The 23,962-nt window shown below is 47.6% G+C and overlaps 1 protein-coding gene across 6 annotated transcripts in view; it reads right to left on the bottom strand.

Moving 5' to 3' along the window:
* The window catches only part of LOC101687697 (NHS-like protein 2), a 76,791-nt gene that overhangs the window by 27,005 nt on the left and 25,824 nt on the right, over positions 1–23,962 (bottom strand). The window lies entirely within an intron of this gene.

The raw sequence follows: 23,962 nt of genomic DNA, 5'->3' as shown, positions 1-23,962 counted from the left end.
TTGGAATTCCCCCACACCCAGCCCTGGGACAGTGGGTGGGAATGTTTACTAAGTCCCCTCCCAGGTACCAGTGTTAACACCGGGCACCTCACAACCGCTGTCTTTTCTTCCTACAGATGAGGGAACAAAGGCTTAGAGGGGGGCAGTCACAGGCCCAAGGTTTATAGGGGCTAGTGGCCTTCCCACAGCTCCACAGCCACCCATTAGTCAGAGCTCTTTGCCTCCACTCCCTCGGTCCCACGGCCTCCCCTGCTTTCAGAGCACAGTGAGAAACAAAGCCCTATTTCAGAAGCACATCTGCTTCACCCCTTTAAGACAGAGGAAGGCATGGAGGGAGCGAGCAACCAGCATGTAGCAGGCACTTTCGACAACAAATCTCATTGCATTCCCACAAGCCAGTACAGCAGGTTAATGTGTCTTTGAGAGCTGAAGGATCTGAATCTCAGCGATATTAGGTTCCATGCAGGGACTTGGGCCTCTGTGACTCCCAAAACCATACCCTCTCACCTCTAATAACGCCATGCTGATTCCAAGGAAGCCCGCTGAGGAGCTCAGGTCTCAACCTGACTGGACACTGGGTCTTTTGCCAAAGCAGCCAGATCTATGCATCAGGGGCACTGTCTCTAGGGGGCCTCTGCGAGAACCAGCTGGGTGGAGAGCTCTGCCCAGCAGGGAAAGTTCTGCAGAGTAAGGTGCTGAGTATAAGGCAGTATGTGTGAGTGTGTGGCTGACTGCCCCTTCTGGGGGAGAGACAGGGCTGTGGCACCCTGGGCTGCCTCAGTCAGCCCTGGGGCTGCCCATTCTGCCTCAGCGGGCCAGATAAGGTCTCTAGCACCCCCAGAATTTCTCATGCCATCACAAGTAGGGATAGGTGAGCCCAGATTGTGTGGTGGCCCATCAGAGCAGGTGGGGGGAAATAAGAATAGGGGAAGACTTGCTCCATACCCCTGCAGCCACAAGCCCTGTGAGTGTAGGGGAAAGAGCCCAGGATTCCTTATCGGCCCTGACACGGACTCATTTTGGGACTTGCATGAATCCCATTCCTATTCAGGCCACAGCTTCCTCATTTGTCTAGTGACTGAGGGGTCCCTTGTGCCCAGCACAAGTCTGGGTACACAGTAGGATCTCAAACCTAGCTTGATGCATAGCTTGAGTGAATAAATGGGCTGCTGGATTAAAAATTTTAAAAACCCTGTTGCCAAGGTGTGGAAGAAGGCAGAGAGCATCTTGCTGCCTGTAAAGCAGGCCCCACTGTTCCATCATTCATTCTATGATGAAATGGCAGCTCAAGGTCACTCATTTGACTTGGACTGTGAGCTCCAGCGCTGGATACCCAGAACTCTTCACCTCTACCCTCCACTCACTCATGCCCTCAGTGATGGAATCAGAATCTCTAGGAATTTCTATTTCTAAAAAGCTCCCTAGGCAATGTTAATGTAATGTTAATGCCTAGCCTCCTGCAGAAAAGAGCCTTGGGGACAACTATCCCAGGCAACATTTAATGGCCAGTTTGGTTTTGAGCCTTCTCGCAGAGCTCCCTGGAGCAGAAACCAGCCTGGAGATCCCGTACTAGCCCATAGTAAGTGATCACGAAATATTTGTGCAACAGTCCCCCAGCGTGTGCCATGGTCTGGTGTGAGCTTGCCCTTCTGGAGATTGTATTTTTTTTAAAGATTTTATTTGTTTATTTGAGAGAGAAGGAGCGCACAAACAGGAGGAAGGGGAGAGCAGAGAGCCCTGATGCGGGGCTTGATCCCAGGACCCTGGGATCATGACCTGAGCCGAAACCAGACGCTCTACCCACTAAGTCACTCAGGTGACCTCAGACTGCACATTTGAAAGAGATGTGCTGTAGGATGGATGCAGAATTCCAGCCTTGAGAAATCTGGTTCACTGGAGCCCAAGCCTTTAACATTGACCACCAGAACTGACTCGTGTGGAGCCTTGGCCTCTCCCCAGGTATGACAGGCATTAAGGAAGCAAGAGATTTCCCCCTAAATGGGGCTGGGAGGCTCCACCTCTGGCTAGCACTTCCTGTATCCTGAGGAGAGGAGAGAAAGCTCAGCAGGCCACTTCTCCCCGGGGATTCAATAGACACAGAAACACAAAGCCCAGGAATCTCAGTTGTCATGGTAACAGTGGGACCTACTTGGTAGAAAACAGTCTGCTGAAAAGCTCCAGGAGGGTGGATATTTCCTTTGACAGAGCGCGGGCTCTGACTTGCTCCTGACGTCCTCTCTCCCCTTCCTGCCTGTCACCCCAAACGGGGGTGGGGGGTGGGGAGAAGAGGCCTCACCTCAGCGACTCCCCTGAGACAGCGGTGCCAGAAAGTAGGGTCCTGACTTTTTATTTTGCTCTTGCTGTGGGCTGTTAACAGGAGAAAGAGGCTCAAGGGGAAGGTGTCAGAGTGTGAATTCATGGCAATTGTCCTCTGTTCTAAGGAAGCCCTGTTTCATGAGACAGCCCCCCCCCAACAAACACACAAACCAAACTTGAGGAGGGCAAGTGCCCCCCAGCAATTGCAGTTCTACCTGTTTCTCACCACTTAACCATGGACACAAGAGCCAGAGAGAATGTCCAGAAGTTCCAGACTTCTCTCCCACAGTGCAGCCTCTCCTCATCTCTCACCTGGATTACTGAGGTAGCCTCCCAGCCAGTCTCACCAACTTCTAGTAGTCTCTACCCCCTTTTAATCAATCCACCTTCCCATACACTTCAGGGGTGGGTGGGCATGGTTCTTTGAACACACAAATCTGGTCCTGATGCTCCTATTCAAAAACTTTTCAAGGGATCTCCTTCCTCTATTGGAAGACTTGGGGATCTGATTCTGGCACTCTTCATTGCTTGGTCGTAAACTACCCATGCCATCATTCTTCCCTCTTACATTCAGTTCAAACCCCAGACATCCTGAGTTACACTCTCTTCTTTCCTTATGTACCAGGCCCTTTCACGCCTCTGGGCCTTTGCACGCTGTATACTCTCTGCCTTAAGAATTCATCAGCACTCCTGGCCCCACTCCAACTGGCTATCTTCTCAGCTCAAAGCCCACTTCTGCCACAAAGCTGCCTTCGCTTCCCAGACAAACTCTTGCCCTTCTGAGCCTTCCCTTGCCTCCCTGCCCCCGACCCTTCTGTGAAGCTCAAGTTCCAGCTGGGAGTGGAGGCTGGTTCATGACCCCAAGTAGATTTGTTGCTGCGAGGCTGCTTGCTGTTTAGTGTGAGAACATGCACTCATCCCCCTTGCAAGTGGGGGCTACCTTGGCGGTAGACTTTGGAAGGAGTACTGGTCTCTTAGGAGAGTTCTGGCTGAGGGCTGAGGGTAGGCAAGCACTGTGTTCCCCCGCATCCCAATCAAGCTGGATGTGCAGACAGTTGGAACGAGTTGAGTAAGAGAAAGCAAGTGTTTGCAAAGCTTGTTGTTCATTCCCAACTGACCACCTATTGGTGGCCCCCATCTCGCTCCCTCTCAGCGGTGTGGTGGAGAGGAGCCTCCACTGGCCTTGAGGATCACACAGATCTGCCTTTGAACCCTGGCTCTGCCACTTCCTTGTTGGATATCCTTGGGTTGGTTATTTCACCTCATTTCCCATTTCCATTTTCTGAAATTAGATATACTAATAGTATACACTGGCAAAATAATTGATATGAACCAACAACAATAAAAATTGCTAATACTTATTAGCACTTATTACTTCTTGGGCACTAAGTGCTTTCTACTTATTATCTCACTGAATGATTACAACAACCATCTAAAGTAGGTAGTGTTCTTAGTCCCCATTTGGCGGGTTAAGAAATGGCTTGGAAATGGGGGTGCCTGGGTGGCTCAGTCAGTCAAGTGTCTTCCTTCAGCTGAGATCATCATGCCAGGGGCCTGGGATTGGGGCCTGGGATTGAGCCCAGCGTTGGGCTCCCTGCTCGGCTCAGCGGGAAGCCGGCTTCTCCCTCTCCCACTGACCCCCTTCCCTGCTCATGCGCTCGTGCACTCTCTCTCTCTCAAATAAATAAATAATAATTAAAGAAAAAAAAGAAATGGCATGGATAGTCTAACTTGCACAATGCCATAGCACTAGCATGCAAGTGCTATGAGCCCTCCAGTAATATGAGGCCAGCAGAGCAGGAGAGCACCAAGATCCAGGGCAGGGGCCTTAATCTCTTTCAAGTCAATGATCTCTCTCAGCAGTTTGGTGAAGCCGCTTCTCAGGAGAATGTGTTCAGGTGCATAAAATAAAATACATGGAATTACAAAGGAAACCAATCATACTGAAACAGTTCTAAAATGTTTTTAAGAAATTGTGGTTGAGCTATACGACTGCTTTAATAAGGCATCAAATCACAAGTGTTAGTGGCATGGCTAGAGGTAGAAGTTTCGAAGAGATGACGAGCATAAATAGCTTTTTTTGGAGATATGACTGTAATGTGACATGATGTTTGTGATTTCTATCGGCACTAAAGTAACAGATAATGCTAGTACTATTATGGCTTGTTGCCCACACTCCAAATTTGAGGAAATGCTAAATTTCCATTTGGGCTTAATGGGGGAAAAAAAGATCAAATAGTTTTCCTATCCGAGTTCACAGATGTCCCCTAAATTCTCTCCACGTGGCTCTTTGAGGGGCACGGAGCTCAAGTTAAGGAGCCCTGCCCTCGGATGTCAGAGAAAAAATCATGCCTGGACTGTCAGTCATGAGGAGAAGCTGCGGGCTGTCAGAAAGACAATGTGTGGTTTCTCTTCCAAGAAGTGTTTACAGAAATCATGAAGTCTGGCAGCTCCCTTTTCCTCTTGGTCCTGAATCAGCAGCCCAGGGTGGGGCCTAGGCTGTCACCCTTGGTTTGAGTTTAAAGCTCACCACACACTCATCCCGAAGACTTGATCTGTGGCCACTTCCTTACCAGTGAAATCTTGGTGGGTTTTGTTCCATTTTATGATTTGGACCCACTTGCACACACAGATATCTCATTAGACTGGAAATAATCTTTCAGTGGCTATTTAATAAGCTCCAAGACATTTTCTGAGCTCATGGATTCTTTTGCCCTAGCATCCCAGCCAGGCTTTAGGGCTCACAGAGAGGAAGGGGAAAAACAACTAACTGCCATGAATCCCAGAACAATAGTCAGAATTGACACTTTCCCAAAATACCAAATGCTTTTTTTCCCCCTGACTTCCTGACTTTGCCACCTGTCAGCTGAGTCCACGCCAACCACGGCAGCACAGTCCTGGGCACTGTGACCAAGGAGACAAATGGTCAGAACAGCAGTAGGCTTTGCCTTTTTAACTTGCTTCTATTCCCATTCAAGACTCGACGAGAGCACTGTTCAGAAAAACCAGGCCCCAAGCCTACTCACAGTACCTTGCTTGGGGGTCCCCGCAGGCCAGGGTCTGCTGCCTTCTTCTCTTCCCCGGGCCCTGATATGTACTCAGAAATTAGCAACACTTGGTCAATGGCCTTGTGCATTAAAAGGCTGTAGCTCATTTTCCAAAGTGAGAGGGTCAAATTATGATAGCCTTATGAACTACAGCCATTGGCTAATAAAGAAGCCAGTTTAAAAAAAAAAAAGAATCTACCTCAGTTATTCAAGGGGGGAATAGAACAGTATGCTTTGGGGACAGGGGGCAGGCTTAGAGCTCCATATACGAATGTGAAGAAGACTTAAATTTACTATAAAATATGAGTATGTTCTTCAGTTGGTCAAGGCAGAAGGAGACTGAGGACCAAATGAAGATACAAAAGATCTTTGGGTAGCCAGATTGACTAAGAATAAAGGAAAGAAGACCTCAGCTACTAAAATCGGAAATGACAGAGGGGACATTACAGTCAAACTGGAAATCTAAAGGATTTTAAAGAATAACTATGAACAACTGTACGACAAATTATGTAACGTAGATGAAATGCATACATTTCTAGAAAAACGACAACTATTGCAAATGCCTGAAGAGGGATGCCTGGGTGGCTCAGTGGGTTAAGCCTCTGCCTTCAGCTCAGGTCGTGATCTCAGGGTCCTGGGATCGAGCCCCACATCGGGCTCTCTGCTCAGCGGGGAGCCTGCTTCCCCCTCTCTCTGCCTGCCTTCTGCCTACTTGTGATCTTTCTCTCTCTATCAAATAAATAAATAAATCTTTATTAAAAAAAAAAAGAAAATGCCTAAAGAATAAATAGAAATTCCAAATAAATCTATAATAAGTAAAGAGCTTGAATTAGTAATCAAAACTACCCACAAAATGTTCCTTGAGTGGCTCAGTCAGTTAAGTAGCTGCCTTCAGCTCAGGTCATGATCCCAGGGTCCCTGCTCAGTAAGGAGTCTGCTTCTCCCTCTGCCCTTCCCCCCTGCTCATGATCTCTCTCTCAAATAAACAAAATCTTAGAAAAAAAAACTACCCACAAAGAAGGGTACCTGGGTAGTTCAGTCGGTTAAGCCTCTGACTCTTGATTTCAGCTCAGATCGTGATCCCAGGGTCGTGAGATCGTGGCCCCTGTAGGGCTCCATACTCAGCGTGGAGTCTACTTGTGACTGTCTTGTGACTGCTCACTCTCTCTCTCAATAAATAAATAAAATCTAAAAAAAAAAGCTACCTTCAAAGAAAAGTTCAGATACATATGACTTCTTTTGTGAATTCTACCAAACACTGAAAGAAGAATTAACATCAATTCTTCACAAACTCATTCATAGTCTAACACTTCTCAACTCATGATGAGGTCAATGTTACCCTGATACCCAAACTGGACAAAAACATCACAGGAAATGAAAACTACAGACCAATATCTCTTATAAATATGACCACAAAATTCTTCAACAAAACACTAGCAAACCAAATCTAGCAATAGATAAAGAAGATCATAAACCATGGCCAATATGATTTATCCCAGGAAAGCAAACTTGTAACATCTGAAAATCAATTGATGAAATACAGCATATCAGTACAATAAAAAACAGAAACATAATTACCTCAATAGACAGAGAAAAGGGATTTGACAAAATCCAACACCCTTTTATGATAAAAATGAAAAAAAAAAAAACCCAAAACACTCAACACATTAGTAATAGAAAGGAACTTCCTCAAACTGACAAAAAGCATCTATGAAAAAACCACAATAGCATCATAATGGTGAAACCTTAGAAGCTCTTCCCCTCCAAAATCAGGAATAAGACAAGGTGTCCACTCTCACCACTTCTACTCAATATGGTACTGGAGGTTATAGCTAGAGCAACTTGATAAGAAAAAGAATTAGAAGGCATTGGGAAGATTGCAAAGAAAGAAATAAAGTATCTGCACAGATGACATGATCTTACATATAGAAATCCTAAAGAATCTGCTAGAAGACAGAGTTAATAACTGTGTTCAACAAGGTTACAGGATATGAACTCAATATAAATTTTTTATGATTTTATTTATTTATTTGAGAGAGAGAGAGCGAGCACAGGGGGCTGGGGCAGAGGGAGAGGGAGAGAGAGAGTCACAAGCAGACTCCATGCTGAGCATGGATCCCCATGCAGGGCTTGATCTCACCGTACTTAGATCACCAGCCTGAGCTAAAGCCAAGAGTCAGACACTTAAAAGCGACTGTGCCACACAGCCAACCCACAATATAAAAATTTTTATTGCTATACATTTGCAATAAACAATCTGAAATAAATTAGGAAAATTATTTAAGATATCATCAAAAGAATAAAACACTTAGAATAAATTAAACAAAAGTGGTACAAGACTCGTACACTGAAAACTTACAAAACATGTTGAAAGAGATTAAGGAAGACTGAAAAAGTGTAAAGATATCTCATTTTCATGGGTGGAAATACTTAATATTGTTAAGATGGCAATACTCCCCCAAATGATCCACAGAGTCAATAAAATCCCTATCAGAAGTCCAGCTAGATGCTTTGTAGAAATCGACAAGCTGATACCAAAATGTATATGAAATCCAAGGGGTCCAGGATGGCCAAAATAATCTTGAAAAAGAACAAAGTTGGAGGACTCCCACACTTCCTGATTTCAAAATGTTATACAGATGGAACTTGGGGTGCCTGGGTGACTCAGTAGGTTAAAGCCTTTGCCTTTGGCTCAGGTCATGATCCCAGGGTCCTGGGATCAAGCCCCCACTTAGGGCTCTCTGCTCAGTGGGGAGCCTGCTTCTCCCACTCTCTTTCTGCCTGCCTCTCTGCCTACTTGTGATCTCTGTCTGTCAAATAAATAAATAAAATCTTTAAATAAAGTTATACAGGAGCACCTGGGTGGCTGAGTGGGTTAAGCCTTTGCCTTCAGCTCAGGTCATGATCCCAGGGTCCTGGGATCAAGCCCCACTTAGGGCTCTCTGCTCAGCAGTGAGCCTGCTTCCCTCTATCTCTGCCTGCCTTTCTGCCTACTTGTGAACTCCCTCTCTCTCTGTCAAATAAATAAATAAAATCTTTCAAAATAAATAAATAAATAAATAAATAAATAAAGTTATACAAACTACAGTAATCCAACTGGTGTGTTAATAGCATAAGGATGGACATATAGATCAATGAAACACAATTGATAGTCCAGAAATAAACTTACACATCTATTGCCAATTGGTTTTTGACAAGGGTATCAAGTCCATTCAAAGAAGAAAGAACTGTCTTTTCAACAAGTAGTGCTAGGACAACTGGATTTCCCCACACAAAAGAATGAAGTTGAAATTTATTCACACTCATACAAAATTAAACTCAAAATGGATCAAAGACTTATACATGACAGCTAAAATTATAAAACTTAGAAGGAAATATACATGTAAATTTTTGAGACCCCAAATTAGGCAATGATTTCATCGATATGACACTAATAGCACAAGCAACAAAAGAAAATAATAGATAAATTGGAACTCATCAAAATTTAACAAAATTGTGTTACAAACAACACCACAAAAAACGCGAAAGGACAACCTACAGAATGACAGAGACTTGTATCTAGAGCATATAAACACAGCTTACAAAGCAATAATAAAAAGACAAAGAGCCCAATTAAAAAATGGGCAAAGGAGGTTTTTCCGAAGAAGATTTACAAATGGCCCACAAACAAATAAAAAGATGATCAACATTGGCAGTCATTCAGAAAATGCAAACAAGAAGCACAACGTAATCCCACTTCACGCCCGCTGTGATGGCTAGAATCAAAGAGTCAGACTGATGTTGATGAGGACGTGGAGACACTGGTACTCTCTCACATTGCTGGTGGGGATGTGACATGGTGTGGTTGCTTTAGAAAATGTCAATTCCCCGATGTATTTGAATATGGAATTGTCCCAAGACCCAGCACTTCCACTCCTAGGCATATACCCAAGAGAAATGAAAACACACATCCATGCAAAAATGTGTACCCAAATGGTCACAGCTGCATTGTTTAGAATAGCCAAAAAGTGGAAGCGACCTAAATGTGCCTCAACTAGTGAATGGAGAAATAGACAAGATGCCATTATATGGTGTAGCCATACCATGGAAGGTTATCCAGCCATAAAAAGGAATGAGGGACCCCGAGATCACGACCCGAGCAGAAGTCAGACGCTTAGCCAGCTGAGCCAAGCAGGCACCCTAATCCTTGGTATTGTTATTGAGGTTCCTCAGTTGGACCAGACTTTGGCTCCCATCTCTTCCCTTCTAACCCTGAGGGACCTTGTGCTTTGCTTGGACTTGACCTGATGAGCCCAGAACTGCCCTCTTGTCCCTGGGTAGAGATGGGGACCCAGGTATGGCTATCCTGTATCTTGCGTCCTCTAGGAGTGTTTTTCAATTGCATGGTTTTTAAGTTTTGTGGGTTTTATTAAAAAAGATTTTATTTGAGAGAGTGAGAGAGAGAGCAAGCACAAGCAGGGGGAGGGACAGAGGGAGAGGGAGAAGCAGGCTCCCCGCTGAGCAGGGAGCCCTATGTGAGATTCAATCCCAGGGCCCCGGGATCATGACCTGAGCCGAAGGAAGCCGCCTAACTGGCTGAGCTATCCAGGCATCCCAAATGAATGGTTTTTAATGTGGGTGTTTAATATGAATGTATCGAATGTTTTGATTCCAAAGGTATATCCTAGTCAGCCACATTTCAAAATTCGGTGATTAGAGAAAGAAATCACCTATGATTTTACCTTGTCCTTATACACACATATTTTTAGATAAGAACAATTTCAGGAAAGATACAGTTTTGTACTTTTTTTTTTTTTACTTATAAAATCACAGGAATTTTACGATCTAGTATTTTACTTAGAATTACTGTCACACTAAGGGAGCAGACAGAAGTCCTTAGGCTCCATTATTTCCAATAATAACAGTTGTCCTGGGCATTGCTCTAGGCATTTTGCAAATTTAATCCTCACAACAACCCTATAAGGCAGGTCCTATCATTTCCCTCATCTAACATAAGAGTGAGCAACTGAGACACGGAGAGGTTAGATGGCTTTGTCAAAAGTCATGCAGTCAGTAACCCAGGAGGCTGGTGCCAGGAGTCTGTGCTCATGACTCCTCCACAGTGGGTCTGAAACTTCGGTGAGCCTCAGAATTCCCTGGAGGGCTTATTACAACACAGACTGCTGGGCCCTGCTCCCGGAGTTTCTTTCTAATCGAGTAGATCTGGGATAGAGTCCCAGAGCTGGCATTTCTCACAAATTCCCAAGCTGCTGAGGGTTCTGAGGATCACGTCTGAGAATGGCTACCCAGCATGGCACCGCCTGCCGGCAGCAGCCCACAGGTTAGAAATCCCTGGACCCCACCCCCAAACCAGTCCTTAGAGGGGTCAGGAAGGGCACCATCACTAGCCATGGGGCTCCTCTTCTCCTTCCCTCGCCCTTCCCTCTGCACCGGCTGGGCAGCCACCAAGGAGTATCACGTCCCAAAAGGGTTGCCTAAAAAAAAAAGCCCATTCCTGCCAATGTCAGACATGATTAGCTAAATGCAACATCAGCCATTCAAAGGATTGATAAATCAGTCAGGCTGTGCAGCCCGCTGCTGAATTCTTGTGCCTGGTGCCTGCAGCCCACGGATCTCACAGGTTAATTCGATCAGCTCGGCCAGGTGGCCCCCTGCCTCCCCAGGTCCCCCAGACTGGGGAGCCTCAGGCCTGTCCCCAGTGCAAGAAAGTTATGCTCCTCTCCGAAGAGAGCAGCTTTCCAGGAGAGTAAGGGCCCTTTGTGTGGAACCTAGGAAGCCCAATTCCACTCAGCAGTTTGCAGCAGTGCGAGTGGGTCCTCTGAAGACTGATGGGTGGGCGTGGGGAACCACCTGGTCCAGCGTTAACGAGGAACAAGAGATTGGTCTATTTGACCATGGAATAAACCACTTGGAAGTTCAGGGAGCTGTGTTACCAGGGAAAGGGGACCTAGGTTTGGACAGAGCAGGCTCTGAGACTGCCTCATCTCGACCCAGCTCTATCTTCTCTCTGAATCTGGGTTTCCTTATCGATAAATCGAGGCCGATAATATGCCCACCCTCTCAGCATTCCAGAGCAATGAAAGGATCCTAGTAGACAAAGCCCGGAGCAATGTTTTGGATCCTAGGAAACATCTAAACCAGAGGCCGGCCCATCTATGGGCCTCAAAGGTCACTGCCGAAGGAGACAGATCAGGACCAGAGCTCGGAGCTCCAAATGACGGAGGGAGCTGGGCCTCTGAGTGAGAAACGTTTTCCTCTTTGAAAAATCCCCCTAATATCTGCCTATAACCTTGTCCTTCGTTGGAGGTCAACTCTACCAGGCGGTTCCCTTCTAGTGGGTGCTGCAAGGGGCCACCCAGATCCTACCACAGAGAAAATGACTTACTCTGCTAAGGGTTGGCGCCGTGGCCTTAGGCAGCGATGTACTCTGAGACCTCCTTGGGGATGCCTTGCCCCATGTCACACCTCCTTCTTGGGGTGGCTCCTTCACCCCAGCTAAGAATGACTGAGAGGGACTGTCCCAGAGCCCCACTCAGACTGACTGAAGCCTTGGTCAGGACCTCAGTTCAAGGTTCTGCATCCCTCCTGCAAGATCCTGCTTCTTTACCCACTTGCCACAGCTAGTGATCCCCAGAGACTCCCTCCTTACCTCCCTGCATACTCATCTCCATCCCAGAGTCTGCTTTCCCGGACACCCAACCTCCCTTGGCAGGGAGGGCGCTCTGTGGTGCGGAAGGTGCACTAATGCATCTTCCCATTGGCTCTGACAGAGATGGGGCGGGCTGCTACCTTTCCTGCTCCCCTTCCTTGCTCATGGCTTCCAGGCAAACTCTCTCTTCGAAAAAACAAAAACAAAAACAAAAGTTGGGGCAGCTGGGTGGCTCAGTCTGTTAAGCATCTGCCTTTGGCTCAGGTCATGATCCCGGGGTCCTGGGATCAAGCCCCTCATCGGGCTCCCTGCTCCTCCCCCCACCCCCGCTCATGTGCATGAGCTCTCTTTTCCTTTCTCTCCAACAAATAAAGAAATAAAATCTTTTTAAAGAAAGTCAACTTTAATTTCTTTCTCATAGGCTTTTTTGTTCTTGTTACAAAGCAAAATAAGTTTATCACAGTGAAAAATCAGAACATATAAACGGAAAGAGGAAAGCAACATATAATCTGACATATCAGAGACAAGCATGGCTGCTACCTTGGATATATCTTTCCAGAAATTCTCCTGTGCCAAACAAATATGGGGTCATCTTGTAGTATCGCTTTGTGGTTTGCTTCAACTCTCTCTCTCTCACTCCCACAATAAATAGTTTCTGCCAGTCATGTTAAGTTATTGTCTAAGAATGGGGAAGTGAAGGCTCAGAAATCTGTGGGCAAAGACCCTAGTCCAATCCCCTCAGATAATAGATATGTAGAACCTGAGGCCCTGAAAGAAACATTTTTCTCAGGTCTCATGCTGAGCCATCCCAGGCCATCCCAGGCCATCCAGATCACCTCCTGACTTGACCCCGAGCCTGTCTTTCCAGATGTCTGAGTTGCCCAACCAGGTTCAGACCAGGGGAATAACAGGAAATGGGATCTGCATGAAAGAAATGTAAGAAAAGGGGCTCCTGGGTGGCTCTGTTGGTTAAGTGTCCAACTCTTGGTTTCAGCTCAGGTCCTGATCTCAGGGTCATGAGATCGAACCCCGACTCAGGCTCCACACTCAGTGCGAAGTCTGCTTCTCCCGCTGCCCCTCCTCCTGCTCATGCTCTTTCTCTCAAATAAATTAAAATTTTTCTAAAAAAGAAAAAGACGACCCAATTAAAAGAAACAGGCAAAAGATCTGAATAGACATGACTCCAAAGAACATATGCAAATAATCAATAAACACATAAAAAGATGCTCGCCATCGCTAGGCACCAGGGAAATGCAAACCGAAACCACAAGGAGATCCCACGTTACACCCAACTAGGAAGGCTAGAATCACATAATGACATGTGTCGGTGAGGATGTGAAGTAATTGCAACCCTCATACACTGCTGGAGGGAATGTAGAACGGTGCGGCCACCGTGGAAAGCAGGCTGCAGTTCCTCGAATGACTCAACGGAGAGTGACTACAGTGACTCGGCAATCCCACTTGTGGTGTCTATACCCAAGAAAATGGAAAACCTTTGTCCACACAGGAGCTTGTATATGAATGCTTATAGCAGTATTATGCATGACAGTCCCAATAGGGAGACGACCCTACATGTCCATTAATGGATGAACGAACACATCAACAGAAGGTGGTGTACACACACAATAAAACATCACCAGACAATAAGAAGAATGAAGCTCTGTTACATCTTGGAACATGGACGAACGTTGAACCCATTATGCTAAGGGAAAGAAGCCAGTCAGAAAAGCGTACACATTACAGGATTCCTTTGATATGATATGTCCAGAGTAGGCAAATCCATAGAGATGGGAAGTAGATGAGTAGTTACCAGTGGCTGGGGGTTGAGACGATAATGTATACATGTTCTGGAATTAGATAGTGGTGATGGTTGCACATACCTGGGAATATACCAAGAATAACTGAATTGTAAGCTTTTATATGGCTGAAGTGTACAGCACGTAAATTCTATCTCTATAAAGCTGTTATTTGACAAAAAGAATATTTTTTAAAAATATTGCTTCCCAGGGGCGCCTGGGTGGCTCAGTGGGTTAAAGCCTCTGCCTTCGGCTCAGGCCATGATCTCAGGGTCCTGGGATCAAGCCCCACATTGGGCTCTCTGCTCAGCAGGGAGCCTGCTTCCCTTCCTCTCTCTCTGCCTGCCTCTCTGCCTACTTGTAATCTCTGTCTATCAAATAAATAAATAAATAAAAATCTTAAAAAAAAAATTGCTCCCCAGCATATCCCCCCCGTTGCTTATCATCATACCAGACTAAACTGCAAAGTCCTTACCAAGATCTGGCCTCTGGCTCCCTCTTAAAAACCCTGTACTGATTCCCTATTATATGTCAGGCATTTAGGTAAGCCCTGTATATACATAATCTCTAATTCCTAGAACAAACGTTCATCTTAAAAAGGAAACTGAGAGGGGTGCCTGGGTGGCTCAGTCAGTTAAGTGCCTGCATTGGTTCAGGTCATCAACCCGGGGTCCTGGGATCGAGCCCCATGTTGAACTCCCTGCTCGCGGGGATCTTGCTTCTCCCTCTCCTCCCGGTTCGTGCTCTCTCTTGCTATCTCTCTCTCAAATTTTATTTATATACTTAGAATATTTATTTATTTATTTGACAGAGAGAGAGACACACAAGAGATGGAACACAAGCTGGGGAAATGGGAGAGGGAGAAGCAGGCTTCCTGCCAGCAGGGAGCCCTAAACGGGCTCAAACCAGGACCCCAGGATCATGACCTGAGCTGAAGGCAGACGCTTAAGGACTGAGCCACCCAGGTGGCCCTCTCTCAAATTAAAAAAAAAAAAAAGGCTTTTTAAAAAAAGACTTTATTTATGTGAGAGAGAGATGGTGAGAAAGAGCATGAGGGGGTGAAGGTCAGAGGGAAAAGCAAACTCCCCACAGAGCTGGGAGCCAGATGTGGGACTCGATCCCCAGGGACTCCAAGATCATGACCTGGGCCAAAGGCCGTTGCTTAACCAAGTGAGCCACCCAGGTGCCCCAATTTTAAAAAAATGTCTTAAAAAAAAAAAGAAAAAGGAGACGAGAGGCTCCGTAAATTGTCCAGGCCACGCAGCTAGTAAACAATAGCCCTCCACTGAAATTTAGATTGAACAGTTAATTTCTTAGTCTAGCCTGAGGAAAACATCAATAGGATTTCTTAATCTTGTATGCCTGGGGGGCAGTGGGACTGCAAGCAGCAGGCTGACTATAAACAGTGCTTGGAGTGTGTAGGCAGTCAACAGAGTCATACTGCAGTTCTCTGGATGGTTCCTCCCGCCCAGGAAGGTGTGAAGGTTGAGAACTTCTGTGGTTCTTAATCTCAGCTCTGTCACTTCCCAGCTGTGGGACCATGGATGGGCATGTCACTACCCTTCTGGGAGCCTCAGTCTTTTTTTTTTTTTTTTTTTTAATTTTCCATAAGATGGAAAAAAATAGCATCTACCTTACAGTGTAGATTACACAGGGGTGGAGATGTTCAATTGACAGCAAATTTTACTCCCTTCCTCAACACTGCATCTGGTGTGGTGAAGGGGGGGGCACTTCCTCACTGGGTCTCCTGAGTGTGGATGGACTGGACCTTATTTGTGCTCTTTTTAAAAAAAAATTTTAAAGATTTTATTTATTTATTTGTCAAAGAGAGAGAGCACAAGCAGGGGGAGCAGCAGGCAGAGGGAGAAGCAGGGTGCCCGCTGAGCAGAGAGCCCTATATGGGACTCGATCCTAGGACTGTGGCATCATGACCTGAGCCAAAGGCCGACATTTCACTGACTGAACCACCCAGGCATCTCCCTATTTGTGTCCTGTAATGAGAACTGACAGGAGCATGCTGGGGCCAGGGTGCACCCTGCTGGGTCCTGGGTTGCTCGGTCTCCAGGTGGGTGAGGGGCTCTTTATTAGGCCCTTGTTATTCAGCAAGAGGCCTCAGCTTCTGGTGCTCTCTGCATGACACAAACCAAACTAGCACCCAACAGGGTGGCAATAATCTCACAACAATAGCCTCTTGGAGTCTAGATTAAAAAGAGGGCAAAGGGCTCCAGTGCTATTTATTTAATACTAACTGGCAATTTCAAAAGCAACAGATTTTGCTATGCATTAAGAAAAGCTCGGCACACAATGGGCCGGACATAGCGGATTATAGCCTACTTTTTCCAGTAGGACCAAGGCACTCACAACAGCCTTCTAAACTGCAGCTTCCAGGGTTCACGACGCATTTCCCAGATTGCGAGGGTAGGAAGGAAGAACTAGATGGAGGCTGGGCCCCTGACTGCTCTCCCTTCCTAACTTTTGGAATATCCACCACTTCTGCCCTTCCCCTCTGTTTTTGTTTTTGCTTTTGTTTTAAAGATTTTATTTATTTCTTTGTCAGAGAAAGCGAGGGAGCACAAGCAGGGGGGAATAGCAGGCAGAGGGAGAAGCAGGCTTCCAGCTGAGCAGGGAGCCCATGTGGGACTCCATCTCAGCACCCTGAGATCATGACCTGAGCTGAAGGCAGACGCTTAATGATGGAGTCCCCCAGGCCCCTCCGCTCTGTCGTTTTAAGCCCTCCAACCTTTCTGCTGCCCCTTCCAAAGGCCAGCGTTTCCTGAGTTTGAGGAGCCCTTCAGAATATCTGAGAGAAAGAGGGAATCTGGAAAGGAGATCAGGGTTCCCCTGAGGAGTGGTGGATTCATTACTCCTTCTGTCTAGGGGCACTTATGCCTCCCCTGCTGTCAGGAGCCTTGCCTGGGTCCATACCCACCCTATTGCAAGGCTTCTCTCCCACTCTTCCTTGGGCTCCTTGAAGGCAAAAAGCAATTGTGGAAGAGCCTCAAAAAATTAAAAAAATAACTACCATATGATCCATGAATTCCACTTCTGGGAATATATCCAAAGGAAACAAAAACACTAACTCAAAAAGATCTGCACCCCCATGTTCATAGCAGCGTTATCCGCGATAGCCAAGACATGGGAACACCCTCGGGGTCCATCAGTGGGTGGGTGGGCCAAGAAGCTGGGAGATGCATCCACGACAGACGACAGACCGTGACCGGCAGTAAAAACAAACGAGGAAATCCTGCCATTTTGCGACAACGTGGATGGAGCTCGAGGGCCTTATGCTCCGTGACAGAAGTCAGACCGAGAAAGACGAGAGAGGCGCAAACCATCTGATTTCACTCCTATGTGGCATCTCACAACAAAAACAAAACCAAACTCGCAGAAGCAGAGATCAGACTGGTGGTGACCAGAGGCGGGGAGAGAGGGGGGAAGTTGGAGGGAGGTGGTGAAAAGGCACAGACTTCCAGGTACAAGACAAAGAAGCACGAGGGACAGAACGCAGCAGGCCGGGAGCGTGGCCGGAGGAAGGCCGCTAAGAGTAAATCTCAAGAGCGCTCGTAACAAGGAAGAAGTGTGTCCCCCTTCTTCTTTTCTTCTTTCTTTTCCTTGTTACGGGTATGAGAAAACGGATGTCGCTGAACTTACTGTAGTGATCACGACATAATATATGTAAATCAATCCATATAGGCACGCCATACGTACGCCTTAAACTTACATGGTGATGTATGTCAATTATTTCTCAATAAAACTAGAAAAAATGTTTATGAAATCAATGATTTATATTGCCACCAGACAATCAGATTAAAACAGCATATGGTCCTTGCACTCAAAAAAAAAAAAAAGGAGGAAAAAAAAGCAAAAAGGAAGTGTAATATGTCCATACTCTCCTCATGACCCTGCACAGAGTAGGTACTCAGTAAAGGACTTTTGGCGACATGAATTATAAATGAATGCCTGAAGGAGGGCAGAAGATAATGGCTTGGGTCCATGTTTCACCTTAATAGTCCCTTGACTTTTCGGCAGAGAACACAAGTAGAGTCTATGATTCCAATCCCAGGTCTCTACTTACCGTGTTACCTTGGGCAAGTCACGCCACTGACCTAAGACTCAGTCTCCCTATTTATAAAATGGTAATAGCACCTGGCCAGGTCGTTTTGAGGTCTGAATATGAGCGTGTGGAGAACTTGGCGCCCTAATTGGAACACAGTGAAGACCCAGTCAGGAGTAGCTACTGGAATTGTCTTCAACTCTCCCACCTCCCCCCTAGGGCAAGGAAGTTGGGGCACTCCTCCTGCAGCTAAGTGGGAGGCCTGACTGCACACTCAGACAGGGCTGGATCTCTGGTCAGGACGTCCTCTTCCTGGCTCGCTTCCTTTCCCACATACCAGTTATGACTTTGGTCTGGATCACCACAGGCAGCTCCACCACCAGTGGTCCCCAGCCACGCAGCACAAACCCACCAGGAGGAACGGGCTGAGTCTTATCTGGGCAGAGCCAAGGGGAGTGGTGGCCGGGGGCGGGCAGGGGGCGGGAATGAGCTCCCAAATTGTTTTCCACTATTCCGAAAGCTCTCAGTCCCAAAACATTGCACATAACCTCCTTGGCCAAGTTACTTTCCTAATCCCGGTTGCCATAACAACGAGACTTAATGAAGGAGCAATTTTTTTCTTAAAATAATTCGACCCGTTTCCATACCAACAGGGGTTTATTTTGGTTCCATACTCAGGGAGGGCTTGGTAGCCAGGACCTGGCAGCACCTTCTCCACCTTGGAAGGGACTTCAACTTCCAGGGGGCCATTTGAGAAGTGACACGGGGGCTGGGGAGGCCTATGTGTGCTGAGGTAAGCCAGGCCCTCAGGGAGGTGAGCAACAAACAGAGCACAGGCACCTCAGAAGTTCCTCCTGGTGGGGGTGGGGAGAAGATTGAGGGAACAACAAAGGACAAGCCTGTTCAACATCCTATCCAAATTTTAAGGCCTATCTGGATAAACTCCCTGTCACTGGGCCTCCCTCATGGGACCACAGGCCAGGAGGGAGTCCCAGGGCTGGACCTCTGCGTTGGGTGGCTGGCAGGAGTGGGTGACAGGAGGGGGCAGGGCTGCCCAACGTGCCTAGTAAATGATTCCTTTTGTCTCCCTTTTAAAGGATTTTATTTATTTATTTGAGAGAGACACACACAGAGAGAGAGAGAGAGAGAGAGAGAGAGAGAGAGCAGGAGTGAGGGGGAGGGGTTAGAGGGAGAAACAGACTCCCCACTGAGCAGGGAGCCCAATGTGGAGCTCGATCCTGGGACCCTGAGATCATGACCTGAGCCGAAGGCAGACACTTAACTGACTGAGCCACGCAGGTGCCCCTAGTAAATGATTCTATTTGTGCCTAAGCTGGCTGTATGTAACTAGACTCCTTCACAGATGTAGTCATTCAGTGATTACTGACTGAGTCTCCACTGCGAGTACCCCCAGGGAGCTCCAGTCTGGTGAGAGCCATGTGAGGCTCAGAGGCTGCCCTCTAGGCCAGCGCTTCTCAGACTTTGTGCATCGGAACCCCCTGTAGATCTTGTTAAAATGCAGGTTTGAATCAGTGGGTGGGGAGAGGGTGGGTGCTGTGATTCTGTGTTCCTAACTGCCTTCCAGGTGCTGCTGTTGCTGCTGCTTCTCAGGCCATACTCTGCAGAGCAAGAGAAAAAAGAGTGGGGCCAGAGGGAGGCATTTTTCCTCTCTGTTCCCAGCATCCTCCTGGGGATGCTCAGTCCTGCGGGTTTCAGCTATAGCTCCCACTGGAGTGGGATGACTTTCTCACTGAGGTAAACTCTGCTTCACTTTCTGAGGCACTTCTCTAAATCTGTGGGGTTTTTAAGAAATAAGAATGAAAACGTGGGATGAGCTGCGTAGCTGACCCCAGCTGAGAAGCTACCAGAATGCTTTCGATTCCTTCCTGGGGAAGCCCAAGCCAGCCATGTGAAAGTGTCTGTGAAAGGATAGCACTCTAGACCTTCTTTTTTTAAAAAAATATTTTATTTATTCATTTGACAGACAGAGATCACAAGTAGGCAGAGAGAGAGAAAAGGAAGCAGGCTCCCTGCTGAGCAGGACCCTGGGATCATGACCTGAGCCGAAGGCAGAAGCTTTAACTCACGGAGCCACCCAGGTGCCCCACACTTTAGACCTTCTTGATTAAGATCCTGTTTGAGGGGGCGCCTGGGTGGCTTAGTCAGTTAAGCATCCAACTCTTGATCTCAACTCAGGTCATGATCTCAGGGTCTTGAGATCAAGCCCAGGGTCAGGGTGGAAAGGGCCTGCGTGAGAGTCTCTCTCTGTCTGTCCCTGTCCTCTGCCCACATGCATGTATGCTCCTTCTCTCTCTCTCTCTCCAAAAAAAGAAAAAATCCTATTTGAATGCACACTTTGGACCAATGTGTTTGTAGGGGAGCCAGCATAAATCGGAAGTCAAATCTCAACCCTCTCTTCCTAAGCCTCGTGACCTCCGGCAAGTCACTTTATCTCTCTGTGCCTCATTTTCCTCATCTACAAAATAGGGCTAATAATCACATCGAAATCACTGGGATGTATTGAAGGATCAATGAATTAATATTTGCAAATAACCTGATGCACGATAGGTGCCAAAATAATTAGTTCGTTCATTCAACAAATACTTATTGGGTCCTTTCTTTGCACTGGGCGCACAAACATTGAGCGATACCATGGTGACCGGGACAGACACAGCCCCTGCCTTCATGGACTTCATACTGAAGCAGAGGAGACTGGAACAACGCAAAGCATGGTGGGAGAGCATGCCTGGCCTGGAAGCAGCAAGTGCTAAGGCCCTGCAGTGGGAAAGAATGACCCTAAGGAGGGAGAGGGAGTGTAGTAAGAAAAATGTCAGAAAGGAGGGCAGGAGCCAGATGACTTCAGGCTCTTGCAGGTCACTTCCAGGAATCTGATCGTCAGCACAACAGAAAGCTGTTGGAGGGTTTATGGTTTGGGCTGGGGCCAGGGTTAGGTCCTGATTACTCTCCTTCACTGCCTGTGATGTTGACCACCTGGGCTGTGTTAACACACCCCCGTCCCACCCATCAATCTGACCTCTTAAATCCCTCTTGAATCCGTCCCTTCCCCCCACATGCTGGCAGCTCCCCAAATCAAAGCGCCGTGACCTCTCACCTAAACAGCTGCGAAAACCTCCTGCCTGCCGTCGCTGCCTCAGATCTTGCTCTCCACGCGGCCACCAGAGTCATCGTCTAGTCACGCAGGTCAGATCAGCTCATGCCACTGCCTCAGAACCTCTAGGGGAAGGGGCCAGTTTCTCCGCCCCGCCGAAGAGTCCTCCTCAAGCTGCCCTCCACCCCTGTCCGCCAGGGGGCAGCACTCCTCAGTGTTAGCTGGAACATGTCCCTCATCGCCTTTGCTAGCGCCATTCTTTGGCCCCTACTGTTCCTTTGTGAGGACGTGCCTCTTCCCCCGCACCCCTGCCCTCCTTCACCCAGTGGAAGCCCATCTGCCCTTCTAAAATCTTGGTACGTTTCCCAGCTTGTCTCGACCACGTCTGGGGCTCCTTCCGCCAAGGCCCAATGGGACTCTTGTCTCTTCTGTCCCTCGGTACACATGGGTCTGCAAGGTCTCGGTTGGCAGGTCCAAGTCCCCCACTAGGTGGTGGGCGCGGAGGGCAGAGGAGATAGCCTTGTAGGTAGAGCCATAACAACGGCCACCGTCACAGCCCCAGCATGCAGCTTTGCAGAGTCTAGCCCTTGTGAACACAAATGCTGACCTGACAGGGCCCGGCTAAGGAGAGAAGCAGGGGGAATTGGGGCCCAAGGGGAACTGGGGAGCCCCATGCCCATCCCACAAGGGGGCAGCACTCCTCAGTATTAGCCAACATATCTGTTTTGGTCAGATCTTAAGGTTTTTTGTTCTTTTTTAGCAAGTGAATTGAATTGACAACTAACCTAAATTATTTTTAAAAACAATTTGGAGGGGGCCTGGGTGGCTCAGTGGGTTAAAGCCTCTGCCTTCAGCTCAGGTCATGGTCCCAGGGTCCTGGGATCGAGGCCCACATTGGGCTGTCTGCTCAGCAGGGAGCCTATTTCCTCCTCTTTCTCTGACTGCCTCTCTGCCTACTTGTGATCGCTCTCTCTGTCAAATAAATAAATAAACAATTTGGAACAGAAAACCGCAACAGCTGGCCTTCATGCCACACTTGGCCTTTTTGGCTGATCATTTTGCACACTCAGAACCTGTTATATTTTTGTGGAAAGAAGGGAAGAAGAAAGGAAGGACTTTTCCTAGGTTCAAGTTTCCTACAGCTTCTCTCAGTTTCAAAGTTTAAGCCTGGTCAGTGCAGGAGCCTCTTTCGTTTGCTTTTTTGGTGTAAGGACATGAAAGTCAAAATCAAAAGTCAAGTTTTCAGATTGCCCTCTTTCAAAAGGAAGCACCAACCTCCTTTCAAAGGCAGCCCTTGCACTATCATTTCCTGAGGAGCCCGCAGGCCCTGTGAGCAGGGCTCCCACCTCCGTTGTAGTGACATCCACCTCTTTGAGATGTGGGTCACCCTGGGAAGAAGGGAGAGACTCAGAGACCACAGAAAACGTTTCTGTAGTGTTTGGTTTGCTTAGTGTGGTGATCTCTTAAAAACATTGCAGAGGACCGCAGTGGTTCATCTCCCTCCAACCTCTCCCTCCCCCGCACCTGCCCAGCTGAGACCCACATGGGAAAATATGGAGGACTCAAATTCCTTTTAGGTCCTGGCTCCCTGTCCCTGGAACCCCGTAACCAGCGGAGGCCTGCACAGTGGTGGTGGTGGGGGAGAGGAGGGAGCCAGTTGTACTTTCTGCATGGGCGGGACGGGAGACCTTGAGTTGTCCAACACCCCTATCGGGACCAAGGCACTCGTTCCCCCAGCTGCCAGAGGTGTTGGCTGATGGCCCACAGTTGGGTCCCCTCCAAGGTAACACCCCTAGCCTGGAGGGCAGCCTGCATCCACAGACTCGCCAATAGATTGGGGAGGGGAAGAGTGTTGGGAAGAGAAAGGCCCAGCTGCACAGACTCAGTTGGAGCCATCTGAAGGACCAGCCCAATTCCAAGCTCCCCATGGGATCAGCCAAGGTGTCCAGGGCCAGTGGATTTCAGTTCAACTCCTGCTGTTGACCAGCCCTGCTTCCCTTGCTCCCTCACAGGAGCTGTCCCCAACAAACCTACGTGCAAAGCTCTGTCTCAGATTCTGCTTCCTGGGGAAGTCAGCCTAGGACTGCCCCTTGCCTTGGCTTCTTTTCTCTCGCTGCCCTTTCTCCCTCGATGACCGATGACTGCAATTACTCCAAAGGATAAACCCCACATCTTTTCTGTTGCTATGGCAACTCTCCCAGTCTGCCCTCTTGCATTTCCCAGAGCCAGTTTCACCTGGATGTCCATTTCTTCAGTCCTCATTTTAATATGTTTAAAGCAGAACCCTCTCCCCCTACCCTAATCAACCCTTCCTCTTGATTTCTCTATTAACGCTGCCACCCTCTCTAGAATCCCAGGCTGGAAACCTCAGCATCATTTGGACAGCTTCCTGCTTAAAAACCTTTAACATGGGGGTGCCTGGGTGTCTCCACTGTGTAAGCATCTGCCTTTGGCTCCGGTCATGATCCCAGGGTCCTGGGATGGAGCCCTGGGTTGGGCTCCCTGCTCAGCGGGGAGTCTGTCACTTTCTCTGCCTCTCCCCTCCACTCATGTGCTATGCTTGTGCTCTCCCCCCCTCTCAAGTAAATAAATAAAATCTTAAAAAAAAAAAAAACACACAACTCTAGCAACACCTTGGTGCCTAAGAGCGCACATCCATGGTGCCTCTCCTTGCATTCCAGGCTTTCCCTGTTAACCCCGATCGGCCTGAATTTGTGACGTATTTATAGCCTAGACTCCTTTGCGAGTCTGAGGAGACTTATGGATCCCTTCATGGAGAGCATAAAATAAGATACATAGGATTACAAAGGAAGTCAATGATACTTAAAGATATTTATTAATATATGTTTTAAAATTGGGGCCCCTGGGTGTCTCAGTTGGTTAAGCATCTGCCTTCAGCTCGGGTTATGATCTCAGGGTCCTGGGATCGAGCCCCACATTGGGCTCTCTGCTCAGCGGGGAGTCTTCTCCTCCGCCTCCCTGTGTCTCCCC

This window comes from Mustela putorius, unplaced genomic scaffold (assembly GCF_011764305.1).
Source record: "Mustela putorius furo isolate JIRA1106 unplaced genomic scaffold, ASM1176430v1.1 tig00537297_pilon_pilon_pilon, whole genome shotgun sequence".
Classification (NCBI taxonomy): Eukaryota; Metazoa; Chordata; class Mammalia; order Carnivora; family Mustelidae; genus Mustela; species Mustela putorius.
The sequence above is the reverse complement of the archived record's forward strand: the minus strand, read 5'-3'. Positions and strand labels throughout refer to the sequence as shown.